We start from the raw sequence: 21,616 nt of genomic DNA on the forward strand, positions 1-21,616 counted from the left end.
TATACATATTTGGAATACAATATGATGTTTTCATACATGTATATATTTTGTAATCATCAAATCATGGCAATTAGCATATTTGTCACTTCAAACATTTATCATTTCTTTGTGGTGAGAACATTCAAAATCCCCTCCTATAGCTCTTCTGAAATATACAATTCATGATTTTTATCTGTCACTCTTCTTTGCCATGAGAATTCCAGATTTATTCCTCCTATTTAATTATAACTTTGTACTCATTGACTATCATCTACCCTTTGCCCTTCCACCCAGCTTCCCAGCTTCTGGTAACCATCATTCTACTCTCTACTTCGATGAGTTCAGTTTTGTTTAGATTTCACATATGAGTGAGATCATATAGTATTTGTCTTTCTGTGCCTAGCTCGTTTCATTTAACACAAGGTCCTCCAGGTTTATTGTTGTTGTCACAAATGACAGAATTTCCTGTGTTTTTAAGACTACGTAATATTTTATTGTGTCTATATACGTTAAAAAAATATATTCATCCATGGATAGACACTTAGATTATTTCCAAATATCTGCAATTGTGAATAATGCTGCAAGCAAGATGAAAGCACAGACATCTCTTGGCCATATTGATTTTAACTCCTTTGAATATATACCCAGTAGTGACACTGCTAGAACATATGGTAATTCTATTTTTAGTTTTTTGATGTGCCTCCCTACTGTTTTCCAACATAGCTAAAGATATACACAGTTAACACATAATTGTTACAGTATTATTCTGAATCTGACTGAGTACTTACTGTTACAAGTAAGTTTTATACGTTTTAATTTTTTTAAATCAATAGGATTTTTAAATTTCAGCTTGAAGAACTGTCTTTATCATTTCTTGTAACATAGGTCTAATGATAATCAACTAAACTCCCTTAAATTTTGTTTTTCTGTAAAAATCTTTGTTTGCTTTCTTTCTAAAAAAATTTGTTGGATAAAGTATTCTTAGTTGAGAGGTTTCCTTCAGCGCTTCATATATATCATGCCACTCTCTCCTAGCCTATAAGATTTCTGCTGAGAATTCTGCTGACAGTCATGTTGAGACTTTCTTGTATCTGATATGTTTCTTGTCTCTTGCTGCATTCAGAATTTTTTATTTGTCTTTGATTTCTAGTAGTTTGATTATTATGTCTTGGTGTACTTCTCTTTCTGGTGGATTTTACTGGAGATCATTGTGCTTCCTATACTTTAATGTTGGCACCTACTCTCTGATTAAGGAACTATTTGGCCATTATTCCTTCATATGTGCTTTCTGGCCCTTTTTCGCTTTGTTCTCATTCTACAAATTCTATTACACAAAGGTTTAGTCTCTTGATTGTGTCCCATAATTCCCATAGGCTTTTTTCATTCTTTTTCTCTATTTTCTCTTTTTTCTCCAGTGACTGGATGTTCTGTCCAGCTCATTGTTTCTTCCGACTGATCAACTCAGTCTTCTCTTGAAGTTTTGTGTTGAAATTTTTAGTTCAGTCATTGTGTTTTTCATCTCTAGAATTCCTATCTGGCTCTTTTTATTGTTTCTACTTTCTGTTGATCTTCTATCTTCTTTCTTGTATTGTTTGCCAAATTTTACTAAATTGTATATCTGCATATTCTTGTCATTCACTGAACTATTTTATGAGTATTATTCTGATTCTTTTCAGTTATTTCACAAATTTTCATTTCTTTGGGGTTCATGATTAGAGCCTATTTATTTTTTATTGAGGTGTCATGATTCCCTGATGCTTTGTAATCCTTGTGTTTTTATGTTGTTATCTGCACATTTTAGGAGATAGCTTTGTTTTCTGGCCTTTACAGGAGTTCTTTGGCAGGAACAAAGCATCACTATTTTGTTATTTCATTTTTGAGACAGGGTCTTGCTGTGACATCCACGCTGGAGTACAGTGGCAATCATATCTCACAGCCTCAAACTTCTGGGGCTCAAGCAATCTACTCTCCTAAGCCTCCTGAGTAGCTGGGACTGCAAGTGCACACCACTGTGTCTGGCTAATTTTGTTTTTACTTTTTCTTTTTTGTAGACACAGAGTCTTATCTTATTGCCCAGGCTTGTCTTAAACTCCTGGCTTCAAGCAATTCTCCCTCCTCTGCCTCCAAAAGGGCAAGGATTATAGGCATGATCCACCACTCCCAGCCCAGAGCTTCACATACTTGGTCTAGCCTGTGATTCTGGAAGGTTAGATAGTGAAAATCCCAGGCAGGTAGAAATTGCTGAGTTCTCTAGTTGGCTGATCCACTGTCTTTGCTGTGATATCAGAATGGGCTATTGATTGGCTTTACTGACCAACGAGACCACTGTCTGGGCTTTTCTGTCAGATGAAACTACTGGCTGGAAAATACAATGGCTTCTGTTCAATTCAGTCATAAGATGTATTCCTGGCCGGAAAATTCTGCTATTTGAAATCTATAGTTAGGCAAGATTGCAAGTTAGACTCTGAAGTTAGGCAGGGTCACAACCCTGGACAGGTAAGACCTGAGGCTACAATATACTACTTATATAAAACTGAAGATTTTTCTCCCTAACTGGGTGGAGCCATGAAGTGGGCTTCCAGCTGAGTTTATTGTCTCATTGACTTCCTGGATAATGTAAGACTAGCCCTCGTGTTTCTCCAAAATATAGAAAGGTGGACATATTCTTTCCTGGTTGGAGTCATTGTGTGGGTTTTTTGGCTGTGTGGAGCTGCTACTTGTTTTCCCTGGTCAGGCCCAGTCTACCTCTGATCTTCTCACAAATAGGTGAAGCTGTGTTTCCCTGACTGGGCAGAGTTGTTCGCGTGGGTTCTAAGGCTGAGCCCAGAGACTAGCAGTCTAGGGGCTCAAGTTAAATTGTATTCCCACTGTGCCTCTGAAGGGAACCTGAACCAGATTAACTTTGTGGTTGTGCTGTGAGGTTGGCTGATATCCCTGACCGGGAAACACAGCTGTCAGGAAAACAGAGGATCTGTGCACCAGTAACTTTTTTGTTTCTACCTGACCCTAGGGCAGTCAAGCCATGCCATTTCCCCTAGTATTCTCCATGAGGTGAAGCCAGAGTGGACTTCCTGAGTAGCATCTTAGAACATTAGGAAAACTGAATGATTGCCTCTTATTCTCTTTCTTCCTGGGAGAAATTGTGAGTGCAGGGAAACCATCTCCATTTGCTGTGCCAATTTGGGGAAAAGGAATGGGGAGGCCCAGGTAGAGTGAGACCATTCTTCTTACCCTTCAGATTCAGATTTCATTCAATTCTACATCCCATGCTGGTATCTCCGGCTGGTTTCCAGGTGTAGGGGTTTTCAAAGGATGTTCTAGTTCGTGGATAGTTGCTAGTTAAACTTTCTGTGGGCCAAGTAGAGCCTGAGATTTCCTGTTTGACTATCTTGCTGACATCACTACTAAGATCTACCTTTGGTAGTTGAGACTGCTGAACTGTTTTCATCTTCTAAATTTTCATTATAAATTATTTTATTGATGTTAGAATAAGAAACAATACTGAATTATAATGCATGGCCACTCTTCAAAATATAACAGTGCCTTTGTTAGTCTTTGCAATCGTTGACGTGATAAAGGATTGTTTTTAAATAGAATGTCAGTTTTGTAGAAGAGATAAAGGTTTTATTTATCCTGAAACATCTATCTTTGTATAAGTATTTCATAAGAAGCTCTGTGGGATCAGAAGTAAAACCTCAAGTAGTCCCTCCACCAAAAGCACTTCCTAAGGACCATTTTGCGTCAAAGCCCTCCTACAGGCAAGAGAAGCTTACTGGACTTTCTAGGAGAAAATGTTGTTGTGGCATGAGGCACTTCTCTGATCATATCACTGCTGTACTAAAGGTATGTTCTACATGTACTTTTTGGGAAGAAATTGATGGTTATTTCACTAGTGTTTATTGTTGATACAAAGGACCAAGTAAATCTCTGAAGACTAAGGTCTATTTTCTTATAAAGAAAAAATATTCAGACTGATGCAAAGTTACTTTCTTAGCATAAATTCTAGAGTTATAGTTAATACCCTGACTAGAATACTTGGGCCAAAGTCCAGCCATCTTTGTCGGGCTACTTATTCTGTAAAACTGCAGTTTTCTCTTCTATGCTATTCCATCATATTTTGCTGGTCATTGTGAGAATGAAATTAAAGTAAGCATGAAAAGCATTTTACACAACACATAATATTTAGTAAGTGTTCAATAAATAATTAATTAGAATTTAAATTTTTGTGTAGCTCACTTTAATAAATAAAATTCTAACATTTTCTACTAGTAATTAAGCAAACTTCTTCAAATATCAGGCCTTGTTAATTTCTCAGCTTTTACTCTCATGGAATGAAGTAACCTAAGTACATACATTGTTATACCATCATTTTGCTATTTTTGGAGTCACCTTTCTGAACAGTATATTGATAATCACAATAAAAAATTAGACAACACAGCACAAGGGATCTCAAATCATAAATTTAAAAGGAAAAAAATGTATATAATTTAACCCAACAGCTGAACATAAATTATCCTAGAACAATAAGGGCAAAAAAATGGTTAAAGAATAGAAAGTAAAATTGTGGGCTAATCTCCATAACTTCACTAGACAACAAACAGTGCTTTCACAATCTTGATCAAAGATTTTTCTTTTCAACTTATTTTGGATGCTGTTGTTCAAATATGTATGATCTACTCAGGCTAGAAGGAGGAAATGTATCAATTTGGTGCCTACTAAAGCAATATTTACTTGAATTAGATTTAGCAAAGTATTTCAACGTTATAAGATGGGTAAAATGTTCAGACATAGATCCTTTCTGGGGGAAAATATATTTATAATTATTGCTTTTAGAAATTATTAAAATATAGTTAGTTGTGAAGCAATATTAGTAATGCTGGACTGTGTGTCAGATCTGCTACATATCTGACAGACAACATTTAAGAGCTTTATTTTCTGCATTCTTCAAATTGAAATACAGCATTTTTTCAAATGTAACAAAAACAATGGTAATATTCTTTGAAAAAATTTAGCTCTGTATTTTAATACCAACAGACTTGAATTATGAGCATTCATGGAGAAGGGATTTATTAGGAGCTGAAATGACTATAGAATACTGTCATTATTGGTTTAATTCTGACTAGAAATTCTCTCTGAATGTTTATGGCAGTCCTATTTTTGATCAATGAGTTAGAGACTTGAATCAAATTATCTCTCTTCTGTTTCTCTTTCTTCCTCTCTCTTTGTCTGGCTTTCTCTGTCTTGCAAATGGAAAACATCATTAGGTATACACAGAATATAATTTGAAACTTCAAAGTTTTTATGTGATCTGAAAATCATGCCCATTTCTAGTCATATGTGTGTGTAATCAGTATTCATAAGAATGTCAATTTATGCATTTTCAATTCTGTTAGATTCACTGAAATCATGTTTACTATTGCCACACATTTTTTAGCATGTTGTATTTAATATTGTCCTTATTAATATAACAGAAATGTCGATTATTCATTAAAGAAAATGTATGACACAGAGAAATTTTAGATTTGTACTCATATCTCTTATGTTCATATCTCTTATGTTTTTTACAAGCGAAATGTTTTTCCGACCTTATAATGAAAAATAGGTTACTGAAATATAAATGACATTCAAATTAATTTTATTACATAGGCAATTATACAACTTCTAATATGATTCTATGATTATTTATCTTACAACACAAAATTGTGCCCTAGGTATAGAATGTATTCGTTGTTGAGGAGTTTGGACAGTATAGCAGCAGCTGCTCTAGGTAAGATAATCAGGGCAGTCCATTCTGAGAAGATGACATAATATACACACACAGAAATATATAAATAATTTAAAGGCACAGTCTCATTTTTGTATGACATGCTTGTTTGTCACAGTAGGAATAATTGTCTTCATCATTTCTTGGTTGTTTTCTTGCTTAGTAATGTTGATCCTGAAGATCAAGTATGTTTTCAAAAACACTTTAGCATGGAGTAAGAGAACAATGTAGATTGTGCTCTCTCTCCCTCTCTTTCCCTCTTTTTCTCTCTCTCTCTCACACACACACACACACACATATCAACATTCTGATCGCCACATAAAAAATTTCTGAGATCTTTCATTTCTATAACTTGATTTATGAACAATAAACCTGGGTCATGTAATAAAATGTAACTTAGTTTATGCATGGAACATATAGCTTAGAAAACCACTATATGTATACTATAAATAAATAGACAAATACAGATAACGGGGATACAGTACAATACAGTTACAGAAACATAGTGATCTTATAAGCGGTAAGCAAATTGGACTTCGAGAATAGATAACACATATTTGTTATTGTTTTTCAAGTTATTTTTAATTTTATTTTCTCCAAATCTCTATTCTCTGATTAGTCTATTTATTTCCAGATGGCATAATTATGTTTCCAAATTTCTAAGATTCTGCCCTTATGGTTTAACTTGTTTTATTTATACCAGGACAGCTGACTTCAACAGCTGTTTTTTCCTGAAATAGATTTTAGTCAATAGTTTGCCATTTCCATCAATTCAGATCATCTGATTTACTACAGTAGAATATTTCTATGGAGTATTTTAGGAGTTTTCTTGTACTTGAAATGAAAATTTAACATTAGATGTTTCAAGTTGTTTGGCCAGTATCTCCCTGAAACTTTCCAATGAACCAAATTAATACGTACTCATTTAGCATTGATATTACCAATTGAATAATATGGATCACTAATTCTTCTTTTGATAGGTAATCATACATATCTTTGCCAATTTTTATTAAATTCAGGTGTCTCATGTTTCTTACATGTCAATAATAAGTTGTGTTGGAATATTTTCCCAGATATGCTATTTACAGTTTTTAATTTAAAATTTAAGTATACTTCATTGCTTTAAATACCAAAAGATTCAATACACTTAAAATTTATAAATACACATTTAAAAAGGAAGTTAAGTTAAAATAATAAAATACAGATGCTCCTCAACTTATGATGGGGTTGTGACTTGATAAACCCATTTTAAGTCAAAAATATAAGCTGAAAACACATTTAACACCTTGATAAAACTATCATAAAGTCAGAAACCCGCAAGCCAAACAATCACAAGGCAAGAATTCTCTGCAATACAAATTTCACATAATTTTTACATAATTTTTTTAATTGTTTTTTAAATATTTTGATAATGTTCAACCATAGAGGGAAGCAAGGGTAATTAATGGGTGCAGATACTGAATTTTGATGGAAGCTTAATGGTATTCAGAAGGAAATTTATGCTTTACTTGCTTTTATAAAACAAAATGAATAATAATTTCATATTTTACAAAAACAATGTTCAAGAAATGCATGATCCAACAAAAATAATGTGTAAAAAAATTCATGAAGAAAAATATAAAATTGATTGAAAGATCTTTGAAAGGCCTAGGTAAATGAGTAAGTTCACCATGTTTCTCTTTAGGATGATACACTGTGAAAAGGTGCATGCCAGTTATACCTACATCAACCTACAAAGGCAATGCATTCTCTTTTTTTTCTTTTTCTTTTTTTTTGAGACGGAGTCTTGCTCCATTGCCAGGCTGGAGTGAGGTGACACGAGCTTGGCTCACTGCAACCTCCGCCTCCCGGGTTCAAGGGATTCTCCTGCCTCAGCCTCCCGAGTAGCTGGGACTATAGGCGTACACCACCACGTCCAACTAATTTTCGTATTTTTAGTAGAGATGGGGTTTTACCATGTTGGCCAAGATGGTCTTGATCTCCTGACCTCGTGATCCGTCTGCCTAGGCCTTCCAAAGTGCTGGGATTACAGGTGTGAGCCACCATGCCCTGCTAAGGCAATGTATTTTCAATCAAAATGCCCCTGATTTATTTTTAACCTATTCAGTATGAGTAAACAATTAATATTATCATGTTTATTAAAATGAAAAGCCAAGAACAAAGGTGTCAATTTTGAAGAAGAAAGACGTGAAAATTCCACATAATAAACATTGTGGCTTACTATAGAATTATATATTGTAACACTGGTGAAAATTGTCCAGTAACACAAATGCAGAGACTGAGGTCTGTATTTTCTTGTTGGCTCTAGTTATCAGTTCAGAGACACTCTTAACTTCTAGAGGACTTTCGCTAGCCCTTGAGCATAGCCCCGACATGGCAGAACCAGAAACTGACATCATGTGGTTCTCATATCACATCTCTTGGGGCTGCTTCCACAGTCACAGATCTCTCTGACTACAGCCAGGACAGTTACTCCACTTTAAAGGAGCCATGTGATCAGACTGGGCTCACAGAGATAATCCAAAATAATCTCCCACTCTCAAGGTTCATAACCTTAATCACATTTGCCAAGTCTTCTCTCCCCTTTTCGGCGTAAGATAACATATTCACAGGTTTTGAGGATTAAGACCTGAATTTCCTTGGGGATCATATTTTTCATTCTATCCCATAAACTGACGATGAGATAGGCAAGTTGATAGACTAGATATGTACAGATCAGATATAATATATATAAGAGCAATTTTAGCTTACTGTCTGATACTTTTTAAGACTAGAAAGATATTTATTGAAAAATATTCTGTTGTGCTCATACATGTTCTCTTGATATTGAGTCCAGTTATTTTTAGTACTTGGTGCAGGGATAGAACAGTAGATACACTGACTTTGCCTAGTTTCCATCTATCTAGAGAATCAAATCTGTTATATCTGAAGCAGAAACATGTTTTCATTGACATTTTTACACATAATTTGCATCTAGAAAAAATGTGGGGACAGAGCTGCTGTCATCAGGTCTGCTGAAGGAAAACGTCACCCTCCCCAACCAAAACCAACTATTCATGGATCAACTGCTTTATTTGACACAAGGAAGAAATTTTGGTGAGAGCAAGAAACATTCCTCTGCTTAAACTGAAAGACGGGGACAATATTATCTGTAGCTATCATTCATTGATTTCTAGATATTCAGAAATCACAAGTTATCTCTTGTATCAGAATCACAAGTTATCTCTATTACTTGTGTATCTATTTCTCAAGCATAAAACATCACAATAATATTAATCTACAATGCCTAATTTTTAAACTCATATGTGCAGTGGTTCTTAAATTTGAGTGTGCTTCAGAAGCACCTGAAGGACATGTCAAAACACAAATTGTTGGGAGCCACATCCAGAGTTTCTAATTTATGTGTACAATATACAGCCATACAAATTTGTGCATATGTAAACACAGGCAAGATACTTGTTTACAAATAAAAGAGTAGAAACAAAACATATAAAACAGAGCACTATTATCTTTCTCCTTCCCTAAGAGATCATCAACATTAGCTGAAGATGTTTCTTTCCTTGTAATTTCTTGAAGGTAAAGATCTTCATTAGGTTAAAAAATAATAATAAAGTCATAAATCGGTCTCTAATCTAGCCAATGAACAATCACTTGATATCCCTGGTCTCAGATATAAGGAGCAAACCTAGCTCAGTAATCTCAACTGAAGTAGTTATAAGGGTGAAGCCTAGGCTCTCTGCAGAACCCAGAAGGGTAAAAGAACGGAGGGGAGGTCCAAGAATAAGGGAATTTAAGGAATCCACTAAAAGGAGGCTGTGTGTAGACTGAAAGGTGACAGGAAGGCAAAGGAAAGAAATGCTTTGCCCACACTCTGGGCTCTAGATTATCAGGATCAGCCATGACTAATAATAAGTCCTCCCGCCAATGGCTTGTCTGTGCCTGTGTACCCCACCAGATGCCATGGCCATGATGGAAAGGCTATGCTTTTGTGCACTATCACCCAGAGTTGTTGAACTGTGATGCAATAATCAGCAGCCTCACTTGTAAACTTGCCATCAAATTGAGCAAAGCACACTACACCATTACATCCAAATTGTTAGTGGAGGGGTGCCAGGGAGTGAAAGCAGATTCAGCAAACACAGTTATCGTGCCAAGAGTAGGCACTCAGTGAGAAAATGATGCCATGTAGACCACTGGGTAACGTGAGATTCAAGACTAAGTGGGCCAATGAGAAAGCAAGGAGCATACTCTAGAGTGCCTGTTCTTCTGGAAGTTTCCACTGAATTTTTCAGAAGTTATTACGGTAAGAGAGGTAGCTAAAGGGCAGCTGGATAGAGTGTGATTGATTGCAGTTTTCATCCTTCTAAGTATATGTGCAACTTAAGAAAAATAGTTTTAAAGAAAGCTTCCTTGAGAGCCCTTTTTACCAATTACCACTACCTTACCCTTTCATACAGGTACCACTGAGAAAAATGGAGAAAAAGTAGCTATTCCAGATGCCTATACTCTTCAATATTATTGTGCAGCAAAGGGTTAACTCAGCAGGTCTAGCTTGCCCAAACTGCAGATTCCAAAGGTCTTCAGGACCAGCCTTTGATCAGTTCCTGAAAGATAACCTCTGAACTCCTGGAATCTTTTGAAATACAAAGAGTGCTTTTATAGATTTGAGACCTTGGGAATGCCAGTTTATGCTAACAATGTGATTAATGGTAGATGCTTGTTTTCTGTTCCTAGACTTTGGGTCACACTGTACCAGTTTGAATTCTGGGGGTTCTGGGTAGGAGTAGCTAAGGTGAATCAAATGAGAGCCACATGCCTATAGATTTACCTTTAAGTCATATAGGTAAAAAAACTATAAGTCATATAAGTCAAAAACCCTGGGAACCATGGTTCAGGTGAACTTCTCTGATTGTCACCATTTTACAAGTGCTGTCACACATCATTGCTTGGAGAATTAAGCACTGTTTCAGTGATTCCAGTGAGAAAGGACAACTAGAAGCTTGTTCCTGTTCTCTCTTGGACCATCTGCCATAAGTGTCTTTTCTCATGCTATTTTTAAGCTGTATCTTTTAACTGTAATAAACTATTACCATGAGTGTAACAGCTTTGCTGATTTCAGTGAGTCGCTGTGGTGAATCTCTGAACCCGACAATGGTCCTGGGCATCCCTGACACAATTACTCAAAAAGCTAACTGTTCCTCCATAGTGACAGAAATATGTATCATGAGTGTTTTTGGCAAAACCAATGAGATAACTCAGTGTATTCAGAATACAACAATACACTACACATGCATACGCACACACACAGACAAAACTAGGACTCTGTGCTGGAGGGCTTGCGGTAAACAAGAGATAAAATTCATAAAATTCAATGTAAACTGCATACAAATTATTTTACTTACATAATTGTTTCTATATTTTTGGTATTTATGATTTATGGGCTTGTTTTCATATTTGGTTCTAGGTGACTCCCACTTGAAATATTTTGTTGTATGAAGAAAAGGCTAAGCATAAGGAGGTAGAGCCTATCTTTTAAAGAGTAGTAATAGATAACCTGTATGACATAGGCATTGGATTAGCAGGAGACAGGGCAAAAGGTCTCTCTTTTATCACGAATAAAATAACAGAGGAAGATGAGCTGAATTGAGGAAGATAGTAGCAAAAGAGGAAATCACCTTCACACCTCTTTGAAACTAGTGATGCTGTTCTTAAAACCTCAGCTGACCCGAATGTCACCCTCTAAAATAATCAGAATGTCACCCCATTTTATGAATAATTTACTACCATTAGCCAAGAACTGTCATAATAAATACTCAAGTCTACGAGACTGTGATGGGAATGGCATCCCCAAGATGCAGTCAGTGGTTCCGGCTGCTTGGCTCCTCAAACAAAGCTTTAGTTGAGTTTTTGATGTCCAAATCCACCCAACAAATAGTTATCAGAGTTCAATTCAAGTTCAGGCAACATTGCATTTGAGTCTTGGATTTACTACCAGAGTTTTATTTCTTCTCAGAGGTATTGGGTGTGAATGATTAGCATAGGTTATTTTATAAACTCTGTGGACATGACTGGAATCCAAGCTCAAAATCCTCATAAACTTCAATTAATTGGAAAGTCTAACTTTGTGATATTGATTAGGGTCAGTAATTGTCTGATCTTTGCTTAGCAATTACGGATAATTGCAATGGCATGCATTAATTAATAGAAACATATGGCAGTTAAACATATTTCTTTATTAATTTTTACTGAGCTGATGTTTGTGCTAATTAATATGAGTGTACTCTAGAAGGCAATAAACAATAATCTCACAGGTACACATGTTGGCTTACAAATATCAGGTTCAAGAAAGGTTTGTTTCCCGGATAGAATGCAGTAAATTTTTTTTTTTTTTTTTTTTTTTTTTTTTGAGACAGAGTCTCGCTCTGTAGCCCAGGCTGGAGTGCAGTGGCCGGATCTCAGCTCACTGCAAGCTCCACTTCCCGGGTTCACGCCATTCTCCTGCCTCAGCCTCCCGAGTAGCTGGGACTACAGGCGCTGCCACCTCGCCCGGCTATTTTTTGTATTTCTTAGTAGAGACGGGTTTCACCGTGTTAGCCAGGATGGTCTCGATCTCCTGACCTCGTGATCCGCCCATCTCGGCCTCCCAAAGTGCTGGGATTACAGGCTTGAGCCACCGCGCCCGGCCAGAATGCAGTAAATTTTTTAAAAATATTATGTATGCTTGGTTCTGTGCAATTTTAGATTTTATGATAAATTTTAACTTTTGCATTTTTAAAATGTTTGCATTATAGCAGTAAATGATTTAATTTCACTTTCCAGATTAAATTTTTTATGTATCTATTCATTTTCTCTTATGCCTATTCCCTAGTTATGTTCCCTGCTGTCCTGAGTGCTTAGAATATATATATACACACACATATATTTTAATATAACTTTTGTTTTTGTGCAGGTTTGTTGTATAGGTAAACTTTGTGTCATGGGGGCTTGTTATACAGATTATTTTGTCACCCAGGTATTAAGCCTCGTACCCAGTAGAATGTATCTTTAAATTGTATTTATTCTTTTAAAATACGTAGATCGTGTATTTGACTAATGTAAATGACATGTTGCTATAGATATTTCCTGTCGTGATTTTTTACTCAGCATTGTTTAAAGACCTATTCACACTGCTTGCCATACAAGTAGCCTTTTTGGCTTTTGACTCCTGAAAGTATTTCACTGTTTGTGTTTCATCTATCCCTCAATAATGTGCCCCTACACTGCCTTCTACTCCTTACCACCACGTACCATTGCAATTAAAATCTCACTCTTGGCTTGTTTGGGAAATTTATAAGAATCTTTCTAGGATTTTTGAGCCATGAATGCTAATACTTAAACTATCTAATACTGCCAGTAGGGTTGCACCTGTGTACATTCCTGCAGGAAGGGCAAGATAGTTTTCTGTTTTCAGAAAACTTCTCAGTTTCAACCTTACTCACTTTTTGCCACACTGATATATGTAGAGCAGCACCTTACTAATGTTTTACTTATTCTACACACTAAAGAAGTTGATTGTCTCTTTAATTGTTAATGATTTACTTTTCCTTTTCTACAAATTGACTTTGTCCATTTTTCTATTGTTTCTTTTGCTTTTTGGTCCATTTTAATTAGGACTTCTTTTGTATCATACTCTTTCACCGTTGATTTTATGTTTTGCAAATATATTCTAATATGTTAAATCTCTGTTAAATTTGCACAAGTTGGGTTTTATTGAACAGAAACTCTAGACTTAGACAGTGAAACCTTAGTATGATTAATTCAAACTTATTATTTATTCCCGTATGATTTGTGATTTATTTTGGCATGTTTAGTGTAGTGCTTAACCATTCCTAAGACATAAAAATATTTTGCATATTTCTATACATCATGTTTTTTAATTTGCTTTTATACAAGTTTTACATTAATCCTAGGTCAGACATTTTAAACAGCATAATTTTAGTTTTACTCTCTTTCATGTAACAAACCCATTTTCCTAACACTACATTATAAATAGTTAAACTCTTTACCCTTTGACTTGTGAGACCATATATTTTCTACATAAAACACTTATAAATGTCTCCAAATTGTGTATGTCTTTGTCTGATTATCTGTTCCTAATCCATTATCATACTGCCCTTATCATATAATACACATGCTAAAGCCTAATAGGGAAAGGACTTCATTATGACCCTTATTTTTTCGAAGTTAATTTAGCTCTGTGTGGTCCTTTATTTTTAATTTTAAAAGGTTTCAAGACTCTTGAAATTGTAAAGCCTGATACTATGATGACTATTACTCCAAAACTCATTTTGAGTTTTTAAAAAATTATCATCGTGGCCGGGTGCGGTGGCTCAAGCCTGTAATCCCAGCACTTTGGGAGGCCGAGACGGGCGGATCACGAGGTCAGGAGATCGAGACCATCCTGGCTAACACAGTGAAACCCCGTCTCTACTAAAGATACAAAAACTTAGCCGGGCGAGGTGGCAGGCGCCTGTAGTCCCAGCTACTCAGGAGGCTGAGGCAGGAGAATGGCGTGAACCCAGGAGGCGGAGCTTGCAGTGAGCTGAGATCCGGCCACTGCACTCCAGCCTGGGTGACAGAGCGAGACTCCGTCTCAAAAAAAAAAAAAAAAAAAAAAAAATTATCATCGTATTTAATTTCATAGGTAAAATCTTCCATGCCATTATTGACATTTTGATTGTGTAGGGGTTTAAATTATTGCAAATAATGTTACTGTGAACATTTTTTCTGGGTACATATATTTATGATTTTTTTAAACAGATATGCCAATGGCTAAGATTTGGTCTTTGTATCCATATATGTCCAATTTTAGTGATTAATGTTTGGTATTTAGTATTTATTATCAATTTTAGTAAAATTGTTTTGCAAATATAAATTGTATTTAATGTGATCTAGTAGAACACGCAATTTTAGTAAAATTGTACCTGATGTGATCTAGTAGAATATAATAGTTGTACCAAATATTATACTCAGTGATAATGTATGAATGTCCCCTTTGCTACAAATTTTGCCACTTTCATATTGTCGAACATTTAAACATTTTGCCAACATACTGTGTTTGAAATGTGGTTCTACCCTGGAGTTTTAACTTGCATTTTCTAGGTTACTATTAGTATTGAGCATCTGACCAGGTTCCTGGAGGGCCCCAAGAAAAGCTGCCAGATTTATTTGACTGGCTGCCTATCTGTGGGACTCTAAGTTACATAAAAGAAAAGTAAATCACATAGTACTGGAATTTCTTTGTATGCACAACTAAGTCTAAACTCTCACTAATACAGAAAACTTGGAGGGTGCCTGACATTTTCTGTTTGGGTCAAACCTCATTTTTAAAATAGACAAATTTTAAATAGTTTAGATTTAACAGAAAATTTGCTGAGATAGTACAGAAAATCTCCATACATTCTGCACCCACCTTCCCTTATTATTATCTTATATTTGCATGACCCATTGCTGCAATGAATGAAAGAATACTGATACCTATCTTAGTTCGTCTGGGTTTCTGTAACAAAATACCATAGACTGGATAATTCATAAACAACAGAAATTTATTATTCACAGTTCTGAAAACTTCAAAGTCCAAGATCAAGGCACCAGCAGATTTGGTGTATGGGGAGGGCCCTTCCTCATAGATGGTGCCTTCTTGCTGCATTTTCATATAGCAGAAGGGGAAGGTGTATTTCTGGGGCCTTGTTTCTAAGGGCATTTATTGCATTCATGAGGCTTGAGCCCTATGACCTAATAACCTCCCCTAATACCATTATGTTGTTGGTTAGGTTTCAATTTGTGAATTGTTAGCGGACACAAACATTCAGAGCATACCAATACCTTTCATTTTATTAAAGTCCATAGAATATTTATATTCTCTTGGTTTTAATCTGATATCCCTTTCCTGTCCCAGGATGTAATCACATTTGTTGCCGTGCCTTTTAGGTTCCTCTTGGCAATGATAGTCATTAAGACTTACCTTGTTTTTGATGATCTTGACATTTTGAGAAGTACTATTGTAGGATTTGCTTTACAGGAATTTGTTTGATGTTTTTCTCGGGAGTATATTGGGATATATGATAAGTTGGATTCCATTCAAATTAAAAACATTTGCTCTGCGAAAGACACTGTCTAGAGAATAAGACAAGCCACAAATGGAGAAAGAATATTTGGAAAGAAATATTTAATAAAATACTGTTGTCTTTAATATTCAAACAACTCTTAAAACTCAACAATAAGGAAATGAACGAACAGGCTGTGGCTGCAGTCCCAGCTACTCGGCAAGCTGAGGTAGGAGGATTACTTAAGCCCAGGAATTCAAGTCCAGCCTGGGCAACTCTACCTCCAAAAATTAAATAAATAAATAAAATAAGGTAAATAAAACAAGAAAATAAAAACTTAATTAAAAATGGTCAACATATCTGAACAGACACTTCACCAAAGAAGATATACATATGGTAAATAAGCATACACAAAGATGATCAGCATCATATGTCATTTAGGAATTGCAAATTGAAGCAATAAGATACCACTAGCTATTTAATAGAATGACTAAAGTCTCAAACACTAGCAACAACAAATTCTGATGAGGATTTTGAGGCAATGAGATTTTGGTAAAAATGAAAAATGGCACTGCCACTTTGGAAAACATTCTAGCAGTTTCTTACAAAACCAAACACTCTCTAACTGTATGACCCACAAATTAATCTTCTTGTCATTTACTTAAGTTCATTGGAAACTTATGTCCACACACAAAAAAATGCACATGGATGTTTACAACAGTTTTCTTCGTAATTGACAAAACCATGATGCCCTTTACTATTTGAATTGATAAGTAAACTGTGGTACATTCTGACAATTGAATATTATTCACTACTAAAAAGAACTGAGCTACCAAGCAATTAAAACATATAGAGAAAACTTAAATGCACACTACTAGGTGAAATAAGCCAATCTAAAATAAAATACATACTATATGATTCCAAGTATATGACATCCTAGAGAAGTCAAAATGATGAAAAAAAGAAAATGATCAGTGATTGCTGGGGTAATGGGGGAGAGGATGATGAATAGGTGAAGCACAGGGTATTTTTAGGACAAGGAAACGCTTCCATGTGATACCATCATAGTAGACATATAATATGTATATGAATAGTCATTATACATGTCATTATACATTTGCCCAAACCCACAAAATGTACAGCAGCAAGAATAAAGAGTCAACCCTGTAGTAACTATGGACTTTGGTTGATAATGATGGGTTAATGTTTGTCCATTGATTGCAACAAATGTACTATTATAGAGGGGAACATCAATGGTGGAGGCTACGTGTGTGTAGGGGGAGGAGGTGTGTAAGAACTTCATATGTTTTAGTTAATTTTTCTGTGAAGCTTTATTCTTATTTACCATAAAAAGAAAGTCTAAGTAAAAGATAAGGAATACAATTATGTACATTAAAGATGTACACTATTAAACCTAATGCAACCACTGAAATCATAAATCAAAGCATTATACATAATAATAAGCAACTTAAGAGAAAATGAAATCATAAAATGATATAACTACTCTAAAATAAAAATAAAATAAAAAAGAAAGACAGGAAAAAGAGACAAATAGGCTATATAAAAAAGCAAACAGGAATATAATAGAGCTAAACTTTGTTATAGCAATTACCATATAAAATGTAAATAGTTTAGACACTCAAATTAAAAGACAGATTTTGAAAAGATCCGACTATATGCTGTCTCAAAGAAATGTACTTTGAATAAAGAAACAAATCGGTTAAAAGTGAATAAATGAGAAATATATCAAGCTAACCAAAAAAAAAGCTGATATGAATATATTACAATAATGCAAAGTAAATTTTAAAACAAAAAACCCCAATATTATCAAAATAATAAAAGGGTTAATTTATCATAAGAGCAACATATGGTTACAATTATGCTTATATGTAAACAATTATATTTGCACATTTAAAATAAATGAAGCAACCACTAATGAAACTGCAAGAGATATAGATAATGCCATAATTGCAGTTTGAGATTTCAAAGGAACTCACAGTAATTGATAGAACAAGTATACAAAGATCAGTAAGAATACACTGACCAACTGGACTGCAGTAATATCTACAGAAGCCTGCATCCAACAAAAATAGAAAACCCATACCATTTAGGTATACGTGGAGTACTTTTGGACATAGAATTACTCTGAGCCATAAAACAAATACCAATCAATTTAAAAATATATTTTCTACTAATAATGGCATCAATAACAATCTACCAAATCACAAAATATCTAGCAGCCAAATAATTCACTTCTAAATAACCCATTATCCAAAGAAGAAATAAAAAGGGAAAATATAAATATAAGTTAAGCAGTTTTAACTGGAACATTTGGAAGTGAAAACACTTCAAAATACGTAGGATACTGCAGAAGCAGTAAGGACATTAAGGAGTAATTAACTTATAGTGGTGAATTTCCACCTTAGAAAAGCAGAAATGTCTTGTTAAAATCTTCACCTCAGTAACCACCAGAAAAAAAGAAAACCTTAAAGAAAGAAGGAAAAACAAAACTCAATGTAAGGAGAAGAAGAAGAAAAAAAAGAATTAGAGTGGAAATCAGTCAACTGGAAAACAATAGAAAAATCAATGAAGCCAAGAGCTAGTTCCTCGAGAAGATCAATAAAATTGATAAACCTCTATCCAGATACATCAGAAAGAAAAAAGGGACAACAAAAGATATAAGCATCAGGAAAAATATAGGATATTAAGGAAATTAAGTTACTAGTTAAGACAGTTACCCCAAGGAATTTTCCCAGTTCTCATGGCCTTACAGCTAGAATCAGCCAAATATTTAAGGCAGAAACAATACCAATTCTACACAAACTCATCAGAAAACAAAACAAAACAAAAACAAAGAGTGAATAGAATAGTAGGTTAGCATTACTGCACTATCAATGCAAGACGAAGACACTGCAAAAAAAAAAACAAGTATTCCTCATAAATCTAGATGAAATTTGTTTTAAATAAAAATTGAATCTATCTGTGCAACCAATCTATCTACCTATATTAATAATTCTTGTACTAAATGCAGCTTATCCTACAAATGCAAGTTTGGTTAAACATTTGAAATGCAGTCAGTATAATTCGCCATATCAACAAACTAAAACACGAGAAATAAAAGATATCTAAAATGAAAAGCAAGGAAGTAAAACTGTTACTATGTACAGATGACATGATCATTCATAAAGAAATTCTAATGAAGTCCATAAAGAGAGCTACTAGAACTAATAAATGAGTTCAGCAAGGTTGCAGAATAAAAGAGCAATGGACAAAATCAATTGCATTTTGAACACTAGCAATGAGCAATTAAAAATTGAAATGAAAATGTTTACCACAGGATCAATATATGAAATACTTAAGGATAAATCTGAAACACGTGAAAGACCTGTACTTTGCTGAAAGAAATTAAAGGAGCTCCATCTAAATGAAAAGCATCCCATGAACATTAATCAGAGAATTAATACTGTTAAAATGGCAATACTCCTCAAACTTATCTACAGATGGATACAATTCCTATCAAAATCACACCTAGCATGTTTCAGAAACTTGTAAGATGATCATAAAATTCATATGGAAATGCAAAGGACCTAGAAATATTCAAAACAACATTCAAAATAATCTTGAAAATGATTGTAGTTGAAGAACTAACAATACTTGATTTCAAGTTTTGGCATAAAAATAGGTCCTTGGAACAAAATAGAATTTAGATTAGAAACTAGAGTTGACCTACATAAACAACAGATTTTTGACAAAGGGGCAAAAGCAATTCAGGGGAGAAAGTATAGTATTTTCAGAAATTACGTTGGAACAATTGTATATCCATACGTTGTTTTCCATTTTCGTTTAAGAATATTTTTTATACTTCAAACCATATTAGAATATTAACCCAACATTGATCATAGGCACGAATGTGAAACATAAAACTATAAAACTCCTAGAAGAAAACATAAGATAAAACCTTCATCACTTCAAATGAAACAATTTCTTAGATACAACACCAAAGCCAAAATCTATCAAAGAAAAAAAATGATAAACTTCTTTCATCAAAATGAAAGCTTCTAGTCTTTGACATATATTGCTAAGACCAAATGCAAAATATGTACTGTATGAAATAAACATTTACAAATCATATACATGATAAAATACTTGAATCCAAAATATAAAATAACTTTCAAGGCCCATAACTTAGAAACCAGCAATCCAATTTACAAAATGAGAGGTGATTAGAACTGGTAATTCATCAAGAATGACATAGCCAATAAGCATGTGAAATATGCACATGAAAAGATGCTCACTATGATTAGTCATTCATAAAATACAAGTTAAAAGCACAACCCATTGTTACTGCATACATATTAGAATGGCTAAAAGCAAAAAGACTAACCATACCAAATTTTGGCAAGCATGTGGAAGAACAGGAATTCTCATACACTAATGGTGGGAATGTAAAATGACATAACCATTTTGGATCACAGGTTGGCAGTTTCCTAAAAACTTAAACATACATGGACTATACTGACTGGATACACTATTATGTATTTAAGATAAATGAAATTTATGTTTCTACAATGACTTGTACATGAATGTTCATAATAGCTTTATTTGTTATTACTCAAAACTAGCAATAATTCAAATGTCCATTAATTAGTAAATAGATGAGAACACTGCGGTATGTCCATACCATGGAAGGCCCTCTTCACCAGCCCCAGCCCCAGTGAGGAACTCTCAATCTCCTCATCATCTCTCAGCTTGCTCATTACTTCCTATGAAAGCTATTTTTTTCTTCTAAATAGGATAGATTCCCTGTTATCAACTATTCTACTGCATGAGGAATATCCACTATGACCCTTACATTAAACTACAAATATGTGTATAGCCCTCCCTCTAAATAGGAACAGAAAATGTTATTTATATTTATATTGCAAACTTTAGAAATATTTATATTATTAAGGATTATTTGGAAATAAATATATCACTATAGTTAAACTGGTCATTATATTCTTACAGGTCTATCCTAAAATTAGAACAAGCTGAATTAGCTGGAAATCAGATTTTTAGAACTTATCATAGATCTGAGGATACAAAAGAGGTTTAAATGATCTAAATTCAATAAATAAAATGACATGTATTCCTAGGAAGAAAAAACTTGTGACTACTTACAATCTTTTCTAAATATCTTAGTTCTGCACTAATTCTAATATGATTCACGTACCCAGATAGGAACAATGCTTTTCATGATATCTATTTCCAAAACCTTTGCTGAATACACCATTTTAACGACTCCTATTACTTCTATAATATCAGTAAGATAAAAAGAGATAAGCATAAACTAAATAAAAGCCTCTGAATACAACCACTCTAAATTCCAAATTTGTGTAGTAAGCTTTAGAGTTGACCTTGCCAATGAGATGAAATTTAAACTTTGTTTTCAATGAAAGCATCAGATAGGTAACATTACTCTTAAGAAAGCTTGTAATTCTCTTTTTGAAATGCAAATCTAAAACTTAGGTATTGCACAGAGCTATAATATGGGATGTATATAACAAGAAGATACATGTTTCGTATATCCTGCAATAAAATGAAAATCAGTGAATCAGCCAATTTAATCTCTTGCCTATTTTAAAAGCTGAGCACACACTTTCTAGTAAGGAAAATAAATAGAAAGGGAGACAAAAAATTTAGGAAAGAGACCAAAAGTCTGAATTAGAAACATATGCTATTAATACCTTAACTCTGCTATGCTATTAGGCAGTTTTACATACTTAAAAGTTTAGCAGGAGACTGAAAG

The 21,616-nt window shown here is 34.3% G+C and overlaps 1 long non-coding RNA gene across 1 annotated transcript in view; it reads left to right on the forward strand.

The window, feature by feature from the left end:
- The first annotated feature begins 2,345 nt into the window (after nucleotides 1-2,345).
- LOC144336297 (uncharacterized) overlaps nucleotides 2,346-21,616 on the forward strand; it is a 42,714-nt gene continuing 23,443 nt past the window's right edge. Inside the window, exons 1-2 of the long non-coding RNA XR_013407929.1 lie at nucleotides 2,346-2,475; nucleotides 5,691-5,746. This is a non-coding gene — a long non-coding RNA (uncharacterized LOC144336297). The remainder of the gene's footprint in view (nucleotides 2,476-5,690; nucleotides 5,747-21,616) is intronic.

The sequence above is a fragment of the Macaca mulatta genome, chromosome 17 (assembly GCF_049350105.2).
Source record: "Macaca mulatta isolate MMU2019108-1 chromosome 17, T2T-MMU8v2.0, whole genome shotgun sequence".
Taxonomy (NCBI): Eukaryota; Metazoa; Chordata; class Mammalia; order Primates; family Cercopithecidae; genus Macaca; species Macaca mulatta.